This window comes from Ostrinia nubilalis, chromosome 8 (genome assembly GCF_963855985.1).
Source record: "Ostrinia nubilalis chromosome 8, ilOstNubi1.1, whole genome shotgun sequence".
NCBI lineage: Eukaryota > Metazoa > Arthropoda > Insecta > Lepidoptera > Crambidae > Ostrinia > Ostrinia nubilalis.
The window spans coordinates 16,318,115-16,330,738 of record NC_087095.1 but is presented as its reverse complement, the minus strand read 5'-3'; the positions used below and the strand labels follow the sequence as shown (position 1 = coordinate 16,330,738).

The 12,624-nt window shown below is 36.9% G+C and overlaps 1 protein-coding gene across 1 annotated transcript in view; it reads left to right on the top strand.

Annotated features, from left to right (window-relative positions):
• Window positions 1-12,624, top strand: part of LOC135074048 (myc box-dependent-interacting protein 1) — a 60,397-nt gene that overhangs the window by 1,191 nt on the left and 46,582 nt on the right. The window lies entirely within an intron of this gene.

Sequence of the window (12,624 nt, the reverse complement as noted above, 5' to 3'; positions counted from 1 at the left end):
AAGAAAAATGATGTAAGTACCTACCTACTAATGTTACTCTTCGCAGTATTATTTAATGTTCTTGTTCTTTAGTTTAACTTGAATTTCAAACAGATTTCAATTTGATGAAAGAATAATCCATTAAGTTTGCAATTTAAATTTAATCAAAAAATTTAAATTTTTGAACACTATTTACACAAAAACTGTTGTAGGTAATTGTGTATTCTGTGAATGTAATTGAATTGAAAACAATTGGTTACATATTTCCTACAGTTTGTAGAGTTTACTTGATGGAATCTTTGGAAACACATCCTAATAAGTTTTAAAAACAATTTGTTTTAAATTCAACAATAGGAAATAGTACAATACACCCACGGTTTTCTGACCTATGTCATTAAATTTAAAAGGTCAAGACGCCCTTTTAGCAATTGTTCTTAAGCAATCGCCGTCTTGCAAGTGTCAGTTCTGTTCCATAGGCATAGACAGACATCGCGTGCGTGTTTTTTCTTAATTCAGTAAAAAAAGTTACCTAACCACGCGAACGGAGTCGCAAGCCCAGCCAGTACCGTCCAATTGATTCACACAACCTGTTGTAGTGCAGTGGGCTAATGACCCACGTTGGCAGTGGGCCATTCGCCTCCGGAACGCAGCATTGGTATTAAATGCTCCACCTTAGCATTCGGTGTACACTCAAACCGCTAATTAGCTGGTTTATTGCTCCTTATCCTGCAGTAAGGGCTATATTTGGCTGGAGCAGAAATGCCCTTGGATTTCTGGTCCAGAAAAACCTGACGAAAGGAATCGAGACATACTATTCGGTGTCCGTTTCTTCGCCATTTGACAATGACCAATGACCCTTTCTAAACCATTTCAGTCAATTTAGAATTTGGTCGTCTTTTTTCTGTCTATTTTCGGTCTTTCTGGCAATATTTTGTGTGTGACAGATGGATCGGAAACATTTTTGGAACAGTCTCGTTTCGAGTCTCGAAATTTTCCTTGAAGTGCCTCTTCCTTCTTTCGGCTCTATGTAATCCTTACAAACTGACTAATTTCTAAACACTCCATCCAAGGCCAGCGGAGAGCATGTAACCTTCTATTGTTGCACACATTAGAAAAGAGGACAAAGTATCGCTCTTATCTGAGGCACCTGCTACAAACTCATTTTGCAGAGGCCACCGATTTATCGAATTTAACCATGTGAGCTACAAAGTAAATTTTACTAACACCACTACAATCAAAATTCACTAAAATTCTAATGTCTTCATCACCATCTGAGTAGTCATCATCAGTCTTTACCTGTCTAAACCAAACGGTATTACTTATTCTGTGACCAAACTGTGCCTATAGCTCGATATTCAGCCAATATTTCCTGCCTGAAACTTACCTCCGTATTCACTGATTTTCCCTATTCTTTAGAAAATTTTCTCCTAACACCTTTAAAGTAATAATTTATGACTTATTAACGCACCTTTCGAAGATTTACAGACCAGTTAAAAACCTGTACGGTCTCTCAACAATATAACTTTCCCGTAGACCGTAATGACGTTATAAATGTCGTCAATATATCTATTTTGCGCAGTTGTAAGAATTTCATACTTTAATGGCCGAACCTCGCCGACCATGCTCATAAACAGACGCCAGAATTCCACATGGCGCAAATAATAATATAAAATGTACGATGGCATAACTGTTTGTTTACATGCGTCCATGGCCCAGTATTTCTAATCGTTCGTTGCTGTAAGTTGCAAGAAAACCTCATAATGTTTATGTAAAAATATGTATACCAAACTACACACTGTGTCAGAGGTCCTCAGTTCAGTTTCATTCACGCCCATGAACTTTTATCCTGGTTAAAAAATCTTGAACCGCAAAAACATTGTTTTTGACAAATTGCTTGCATGTATTCATAATTATTTCAAGGCATCTTAGCATTGTATTAAGTAACACTAAAAAACGTAATTCGTATTATTAAAGAGGACTATTCAAGTAACACTGCCACCAAATCTAGGTACTAGACTTTTAGCTGTATTTCGTAGTTTGTTGGAGTCTTTTCAAATTTTTTCTTTCTTTAAAAGGTTCTGCAAATTTTGTAAATCAAATATTTGCTCTTTCACAGCCTTATACAGGCGTTCCTTAAAATATTTCCCTGTACTCCTATCTAATCTAAAAACAAATACTGTGACGTTTTTAATTAAAACAAAATTGTGTACATGCAAATTGATAACATTTCCAATTGTTTCATTCGTATCAGTTCTGTGTGTTCTGGTCGCTTTAACCCAATAAATGGCCCTGTTATCATTTCATTTAGTCTGTATAACCAATAAAAATGGTTCAATGCCATTATTATGATTCATATTAGTCGTAAAGTGTAGTTTATAAGATTATTAGAGCTATAGTCGTACTTTGACCTCACTAACACTAATCGCTAAAGAAGGGGTGTTAGTTTAAAGTTCACACCATTTAATTTTGATGAATAAAACACCGTTTGCCCGGCAGGCAATCCCTAGTTGCATAAGGCCTCTGCACGCCCCTGATATTCTAACTAGCTCTTCAAATAGCAGCCTACCATTATTGTGTCTTGTTCCTTGGCTGACTCCACACTGTTTCAATGAAGTCTGTCAAGTGAAACTTACACGGCTATGATATGAATTACATGGCTATTTTCGAAAATATTGTTTAGTAACTTTCCAATAAACATGGTTTATAGCAGTTGTTCGCCATCACTTTTATTACCGTTTTCACCTATCGCCGAGATGCGGTCAAACATAAAGTTGTTGTAAAAAAGTAGGATCTAGGTTAGTAGTAGTACACACCACTGGCAAATAGAGCTGCAATATAATACTTGACGAGCATACCGTGACAACGACGGAATCGTTATGAGTGTTATTAACACTGATACGGCAGTTAAAGACATAGTAATAGACGTTAAATTAACTATCACGCTTACATGACTTAGTTTGCATTTTTTATTACAACATTTAACATTTTCTACCTTTGACGCCTCCTTGGCTTACTTGACAAGTGAATTAAATATCAAGGTTGCTTCCAGCGTGACTAATGTTGCGTAGCGACATCATACCAAGAGTAAATTCATTGTCAGTCACTCCAAAATTCACTCGACCCATAAACGTACTTTCGGGATGCAGAAAACACAAAAAGTATAGAAAAGAAAAAGAATCAAGTGCATCTGTCACGATTCTAATCGGTATAAGATTGACCACAGTCCTAGAACTGGTAAGTTCAGTTACCTACCTACATTTGAAGAGATCATCTAAGCACTATAACTGTTGAGACAACCAGACTTGTTTAAACAGAATATTCGAGTCAACTTGTTAACTCCTAAATTCCTAACTAACCCACAGCTGAAACTATAATGAACGTTTCTTTAAAAACTGCCATTTTTGTGTTGATTAGTCACGTTTACGAACGAGATGGATAATTTTCTAATTAGATCTGCGAACTAAACCCACAAGCTTGTTTTCTATTCCTTATCCGACTTTATAGTTCTTCTTGTCTTTGGTTCCGCGTTGATATGTTGAATTGAGAAACGATCAACTTTTTGTTGTTGAAGTGCCGGTTCAAGACTCTTATCACATTTATCAGGTATGTTATCTCTCTTCTGGTCTAAGTTTAATTAGTTTCCTACGTCATAACTGTGCCAGTTACCACCAATTTAAACAATATGAAGGTCACGAATACCTACAAACACAACTTTGTGATGTTTCATTGCGCTCAACTAAGTACAATGCTCTAAATCTTATTTCCTCTTTTACTTTTATCTTTCTAAGTAGTACTGCTTAGTCACAAATTCACAATAAGCCCTCCAAAAAATGTGGCAATTACCGTTTTCTGTAACTACATATATTTTTATATCATGTATCAACAAACATGGTCTTGGCTATGTGAACAGCTATAAGATTTTGTATCTTGCTATTTAAGGATTCTGTAAAATTCCTTATCGCTGCCAATAACATTTGTTTGTCCGCCAAAAAAGGCATTCTCCCATTGTGGTGACCAGATAAGAGGTGTGAAATTGGCAATCATCACGTCATACGGTACCTCAGACCGTTAGTAACAATTAAAGAGAAAAAGTGATAGCACCCGACCGGCGAGCGGTATCCATTATTTATCTTTATCTTACCCACTCAATGACTTGAACCCTTCTCTGACCTCGGACCGGTTTCCAAGCATTCCTTGGTCAACTAGTTCTTCCCGCATTTATCAAATATGGATAATCGTGTTATCATTAATATTAAATCCTATGCTAATCCTATGAGTTACGTGAAGAATGAAATATCTGCGTCTTTATTTACTTATCTAATCGTGAGGCTATTTTTATTGCTATACACTATAAAGCATCTTCAAGTTTGCTGTCGACCCGTAAATTTTGCTTTTCATATTTTAAATATCGATGTGCGTTATGCATTCCATCAAATCCCTCAAACAAATGGTTGATCACGTGAACTATACCAATAGCACCTATGTTGCGGAGTACGTACACAACAGTTCAATCTTCGTTAATCTGCATACGGCAAGTGCAGGATGCACCTCCCATTAAATGGGTAGCTCTGATCTATCTGATAACATAACCTTGACTCGAACTCCGACGCGTTAGATTGGTTTGTTATTTCCTTATTATCATTTCGAGTTGACGAGAAATACATTTGAATACCTTTTTATTTCTTAAAATGTTTGAAGATACTTACTTTTACAGTAAAAGTTCCGTTACATTATCTTTAGATGTATTCCTTGTTGTTGGTGTGCCTTTCCAATTTAAATCAAAATAACCATTCATGTGTTGTTTTTATTTCCTACCGTATATTTGGTTTCATGTTTCTAAATTACCTACAACGAAGTTGGAATCAAAGCATAAACAACCTTTTTTCACGAGCCTGTAATAAAAATTACTCTAGACAACTTGTTTACTTACGTCCATCAACGTCGGACGTCGGAAACTTGTGCCATTTAACCAGAATAGAATTACCTAAACGGCCCTTTTTGCTTCTCCCTCCTTCGAGGTGCATCGATGTTTTTCATCGTTTGAAGCACATTATCTCGTCGCTTACTTACTTCTGATTTATCTTAATTTTCAAAGTCAAATAGAGATAACTTATTTATCTTTGTTGCCTGTAAATTCAATTTCCTATTAGATTCTGTCTGATCATAACTACCTACTTTTATCTTTGAGATAGGTGAGTCCTAAGTACGACAGATAATTACTATTTCTTCAACGCATATTGTGCTAGGTAGTAGGTATCTCAAGGTTGACATCTGTTGATCATCAGAACCTTTGAACCTCCAATGAATGCTAACAACGCGCCTCTTCCACACCAATTATCTCAACTCGTTAGCTTATCTGCCAGCTAAAATTCACTGTTTCTACATAACAAAGTTGAGTTTTGTATGCCCTACAAGTTAGGAGGTTGCGGAGGTCGGTACGTGACAATGCCGACTACAAACAGTTGTGCTAACTGTGCAGCCGTCATGGGAACGCCTCTGAATGCACCAACGACATCTATAACTCGTGGTTTTGTTTGTCTATCTGCTGGAATGCTATGATCGGCCTCCGTTGTCAACACACGCACCATTAATTAAACTGCAGCCGAAAGAGTTTTTCTTTAAATCCGTAGAAATATCACATGACGAACATTCTATTGTTAGCCAGGCAAAACCACATTGTTTAGACAACCAACGAATAGAGTAGAATCGAAAGTGGTCACTCTAATAGTATCTTCTTACATTTGTAATGCAAATCCACACCTACACCGTCAATGTATGGTCATTTTTAGCTTTGTCAAGATGAGAGACTTTCTATGTCCCCGATGCGTCGACGGGCCTCGACTGCCAATGGTCAAACAAATGCCACACATATGTTAATTCAGCCACTGTTTTACTTTGCGTACAGGACGTTTCTAATCTATATCCTTTTGTCCCGTGACCCAGTCATTCCCATCAGTCACATGGTGTTTTGTACCGCCGCTGACAGCTCCGCGCCTCTCGCTTTATCTTTCAATTGCCGTCGATAAATCAAGGTCGAACAATGGTCCCGTAATATTACAAAACGCGAGTAACATCATTGCAGCCGTGAACAGATGTTCGGAACAATAAATTAGACGTTTGGATGCCCCGGTTTATTTACATAGCCCATGAATCACCTACCATTTTGCTGGAGTCTCGGTCTGTCGTCGCATTCGTCTTCACGACTTCGATGCATTAAGATTCTTTGGGAGAAAAAACCTGTTGTTTTAGCATACGCATTATCAGTTTAGAAGCAATGTCGAGTCAAAGGATTACCGTCGGTCGTGAATAACATTTCGAGGATCTTCGACCGGTGACATCATGGCGATTCCGAATTTGTAAATTTTTAATATAACGCGTCGCTGGTTGTGCCGTGGGTGTGTCGTCCTTGACAGCTTATGCACCCACATTCAAACGGCTTCGTTCCTGTCCCACGCTACGCCTACCACTATTATGGAGCCAGCACTTTCATTTAATCAGATTGCTTAATAAAACTGTGATTTATGTGGGGAAACCGATGGATGCATCTCACTTGAATCCAAATGGCGATTCCAGTCTATAACGTTGGATTATGTTTGCGTGAATCTGGAAATATTTTGAAGTATCTACCATTTATCAGTAATCTACGATCATCACTCAAAATTATCTTGAAACCAGCAAGGTTATCTTAACCAGAAGTCTCCAACTGAAGTGTGGTTAAATTTTAACCGTTATCTAAAGGCTTCGAAAAATATTTCTCTTGGCACACTTGATCGAATCACTTGTTGTTTTGTAAAATCGATTGTGTGTTACAATAAGTATAAATAGCGTGTGCCACAATAGTTCGGCACACATTTCGCCACAGCTCGTCGCCAGCTTCCTCTGGCGCCTGCCAATTGTAACGCTTTTCAATGCCTACGATACCGTTTCGCCCCATTATTACAAATATATCAAAATCGATTACACGTTGCCCCCGATTCACCATTGCGTGAACCACGGCATACTTTAGGCCGAATTTCTTAGTTACCAGAGAATTCAATTTAGTATGCTTGTTCATAATGGATTTTATGATCGTTTCTTCGTAAGAAGTCACATGTGCAATCTGCATCAAAGGATGTTATTTTAAGTAAGAAGCTTTCCTTACATGATTATAATAAATTAAGACTATAACAGCTAACTCGTAACTTGCTAATCATAAATAATCACTGCAGCAAAAAATAGAAGATTTATTACTATCATAAACAAGTTCATTTCACTTTCGATTTTTTATTACCAGATCTAAAGAATTCTGTGCATTTTCAAGCGAAACCTTCTGAGATAACTGTGACCGACTCGAAGATTGATGATACGGTCAGCAAAATAATAATTTGTGAAAGATTTTTTCTTCAAAAGAGGCCGACGATTACCGAATACTTCCGAAAAGGCAATCAAAAGCCGATGATTTGGCACCGACTCCTGCGCACCGTCCGCGCTAAATTCCGATTTGACCGCGGGGCGTGTTCTGCCTCCACGCACTTTCTTCTCACTGCTTGTACTTTCTCGCGGCTTTGGACCGGACACGTCGCCTTATGTACTGCATCGAAAATAAGACCTGTTTGATATTGAATGGGAAGTATTCCAAAACTCTGACTGGTTGACTTGACAAGCCTCAATTTTCTATAGAACTTCTCTTGAAGATCTTTTACTGTATGTGAAAGAAAATGATCCCACAATAGCCATCGACGTCGTTTTGACAGTTAGAGTAGGTAATGATGAATGAGTAGCCAATTTCCCCTTCGAAAGACATTCCGACACAGTTGTTCCTCGTGTAAAAATTTTTACGATAGGTATAAATCTCAATGGATCAAACTACGGAATGATGTAACCTTTTAAATCTGACCAAGTAAAGTTGTGCATGTAATCTAGCAATAATAAGCAAACCAATCATCTTAAGGTGACGACTGTCATTCATTACCTCATCTTCGATAAAATATGACCTGAAATATCAATGACCATGATATGTATAATATTCTGTGCTAATAAACAGTTTTTGTACTTATACATTTTTCAATTGTTATCTTTACTTACTTGTATCTTTCAAAATGTCTTTAAAACATCGTGTTTATTTTCGCAGGTACGTTCCTCAAGGCCATTTGCTAGTTTTGCAGCGCGTAAGTTATTTTATATTACCACATTGTTCGTACTCTGACGTAGGCATCTCATCTCTGTGTTTTTCCTGTTTTTATCTGATAATATCAGCGTGACACCCGTATCGAGGCGCCCCAGCTTCACTGGTTTGCACACGTTTATAATTAGCAGTGGAAGTTATTATTTCTAAACACACGAGTATTATTATAACCATGCATAACGTTGTTGCGCTTCCTACTTTTGTATTCATTATTCAAAGTTTTGAAAGAAAATTCCTCTTTTCCAAGCCAAACTATATACACGGAATTTATGGAATTAAAATTGTAACAGAATCTGCGAATTTGAATGCATAAGAAAATTATTATGTTGTTTAAATTGCTTGTGTTTACACATCTATGACTAATTGGATGTATCTTTGCATTTACAAATAAATTCAATTCAATGCTAATTAGTAGGAAAGACTTTACGTTTTTAAGTGCCAACGAAAACATTTTATGTGAAATGTTTCATAAATTAATGGCTTGTTTCATTAAAATGGCGAAGGACATTGCAATAGTTATATTTGACATTGCGATAACACTATCTCGCATGTCACCATTGCTCTGGGATTCTGTTTGTTTTCAATACCCTACTGCACTCGGCATTTCTTTGTTCATATTACTATCTAAATAATATTATGCATTGTTTGTATTGTTCTCTTTGCTTCTGTTGACTGACTGTAGTGAAAAGTTTCGAAGCAGTTTGAGTAAAATATTTTTCGTCATTTAATACGGTATTTTTAAACCATTTTACTGTCTCAACTTCTCAAGCCTACAAATGTAATAATTTCAATTATCTTTCGTAGCTGAGCCTGTAATTCTCTCATCTAGGTATGTTGAAATGTCACTTGATACTTCATTTCTTATCCTAAACCAGAACGGTTTACTTTCGATATTTATGTTTCCTGCTTAGTTATAGGAATTCCAAGTACTAGACTCTCAGTACTAACATAATTTAAATTAGCTCCGGTGGTTGAAATTGTTTACGAGACTTGAGAGTAAATTATTTGATTTGTATATAACTTATTATTCAGTGCAATATATTCATATTCTGATATTAGCTTTCCGCCCGCGGCTTCGCCCGCGTGGAGTTTTGTCTGTCACAGAAAAACTTTATCACGCGCGTTCCTGTTTAAAAAAACCGGAATAAAAACTATCCTATGTCCTTTCCCGGGACTCTAACTATATCTATGCCAAATTTCATCAAAATCGGTTCAGTGGTTTAGACGTGAAAGAGAGACAGACAGAGTTACTTTCGCATTTATAATATTAGAATAGTATAGATTCCTTAGTCAATGTATGATATCTTTTCAATTAAAATTCTGTCTTAAATATTCTTGGCGGTTAAATCAGGAATGGAAACTCATCCTTCTGATTCCACAGTGAGTCAAAAGTCGGACTTCATTTGACTAAACAGCAAACCAGGGTCTGCAACGATTTGAGAGGGTCTGCAGGTGAACGGCCCCATAACCCACGCACGTTTGCTAAAACTGCTCTACGCTTCTAAATATGGTGGTCCCTCTGACCACACACTCCCGCTCACCGATATGGCAATTACCGCTTAGACTTGATCAATATCAAGGATCTACAACAGATTAGCTTGAATTCTTCGTATCTGCATGGACATGTTTATCGTAGCCCTAGGTTAAAACACTAATCGTAAAATGTTACGGCACCTCAACCGTATCTCTTTAACGATTTGCGAGTAAAATTTTCATGATTACACAAGGTTTTGGGACGAATTGTGAAATAGTTGTAACGCAAGTGGCCAGTTCCTAATAAAGAAATCACGAACGGCTGACGAAAATGGGTATATCAGGCATCAGTTAGATACAAAGTGCTAATGTGTTACAAACCTTGTGGTTAAAGAAAATTGAGATATCGAAAATTATTTGTTGACACTGAATCTATTTGAATACAAAGGCTAGACAGGAAGCCGATAGTTAATAGTACTTAATAGAGTAGAAATGGATTAATATCAGAACTATTTTTAAAGTACTGACTGAAAATCTTCGTTCTGATCGTTTTTTTCAAGTCGGTGACATTAACTTGTTTTTCAACCGACTTCAAAAAAGGAGGAGGTTCTCAATTCGACCCGTATGTTTTTTTTTTTTTTTTTTTTTTTTTCTATGTTTGTTACGCGATAACTCCGCCAATTATGAACCGATTTGAACAAATCTTTTTTCGGCTTATAGGTAATACCTCAAGGGTGGTCCCATTTAAATTTAATAATAAAAAAAACAACCCCCAAGGGTGGAAAATTGGGGATGAACTTTTTTATACGCAATATCTCCGCCGATTATAAACCAATTTGAACGATTATTTTTTTGTTGAATAGGTATTATCAAAAGGGTGGTTTCATGCGAATTTGAAGAAAATATTTCACCCCCAAGGGTGGAAAATTGGGGATAAACTTTTTTATACGCAATATCTCCGCCGATTATGAACCAATTTTTTTTGGTCTCAGTGTACTGCCTACCTTCAGTGGTAACATCAAGGTAATAATTAGTTAACTAAAAAGCAAGAAATAAGTAAAATTTTATAAAAAAAAAAAACCGACTCCAAAAAACCTACACTAAAACGTAGAAAAATAATTACTAATTACCTACTTATTTATTAGGACGAATTATTAAATTTATGTAGGTATACCATGATTGATACTTTTGGAGTCGGTGCAGGCAAACTTTACATGTTTCATAATCTTGGCACCGACTCCAGAAGTATCAATCATGGTATACCTACATAAATATTAATAATTCGTCCTAATAAATAAGTAGGTAATTAGTAATTATTTTTCTACGTTTTAGTGTAGGTTTTTTGGAGTCGGTTTTATTTTTTTTTATAAAATTTTACTTATTTTCTGATTTCTTAATGCTGTTTTCCGGTAAGACGATCAGCGCACCGTAGCCACAACATTCCAGCCTTTCTCTTGCAGCTGTTTTCCCTTCCACAACACAGGTTGTTAGCGTAGGTTCTAATATGTATATCGTAATCTCAAATATTTCAAGTAAAAAATATGTCAATGGAACGTTAGTCATCTCTCTGGATTCGTTTCAAAAGTTTTAACGAAAATAAAATATGCCATCCGTTTCGCAGAGCGACCCATTATTTATCTTTCAGTTTTATCGTTTCTGTTTCCGCACTAAATATAACGAAGGAATACACACTTGGTATGAAAATCAACATTGAAGTCGTAAATCACTTCAAAACGATCCACTTTAACCATGTGAAATCATCCTAGAAATGGCACGTTAATCACATTAACCTTGCACTTCCCTCTTACCTTTGATTTATCTCGGAAACGTTGGAAGAATAGGTAATAATTCTTCCGGAAGCATGCCTGTGACGTATCGAGTTCATCGTCAACTAAATTACGTAAGGATAAGCGCAGACGCAACTTATATCTGTCTTGAGTCACTCACGGCGCCCCATCTCCTCGTACACTTCACAGAAAAATGAACCTAAAAACTAATATGCAAGATTGAAAGTCGCGTAAGGTTTTGATCGAGTTGGAACTTTTGGGAGTTGTTTCAGACATGGCCGACCGCCAGGCCGGGATGATGTGACTATTCCCGTCTGGTACTGGATACTGTGTCTGTCCGAAGCGCGAACTTCTTTTTGGCACGTGTCATTCAATTCTAGCGCCGTTCTAGTGTCTTTGACACTCAATGTGTAAGAATTTTGTAAAAAAAATAAATTTTTATACCGTTCCTTTACTACGCTTGTTTATTTAAGCCGCTGCGCTGTGACGAATCACTCCACATCGTTTAATGGTCGTGTCTCAATTTAATATGAGCCCGTCCGCGTCAAAATAATGATGAGCATAATCGAATTAGCCGTCATTCACTCCTAAATTGTTCTCATAATCACTGTCATGTAGCGAACTAAATCAAATGTAAAGTGATCTTTATGCGTCATTACCAGAATTAATTTTGGCGCTCTAGCGTGCTCATTAAATTCTTTGTAGCTGTAAATGGTTATGTTTGTTTCAAGTTTTGGCATCGTACGTGTATCATTGTTTTAGTGATCAATAGGTTGACATCATTTAGTGTAATAAAAAGACCTGCCTCTTATAAATGTGTCGTTAGTCCTTTCTAGACGATATGGCCCATAAAAGGGCGGTACTCTCTATCTTTCTCGAGATAAACAAGTTTATTGATATTGCTACCTCGGACCCGACAAAAAGCTTTGGAACCAGCCTTTGCTAGAATCAACACGGCGCTTACCTGATCCAACCGAACAAGTTTTGTTGCTGCATACCATTTTTACTATGCGTCGTATGCGTTACTTTTTATCGTCGAGACATTCTCTAATATCGAATCCTAATGGTAATCCACACACGGATCGTTTCTATAAGAAGAGTATCCCGTGGCTGTAGTCTCAGGTGGTCGCTTTATTTTAATTATACCTTTACGACTGCATACCATGGCTTTTGGTTTTTTCATTTTGCTAGTTTCGAGAACCACGCCTAGTCCGTGTTAAA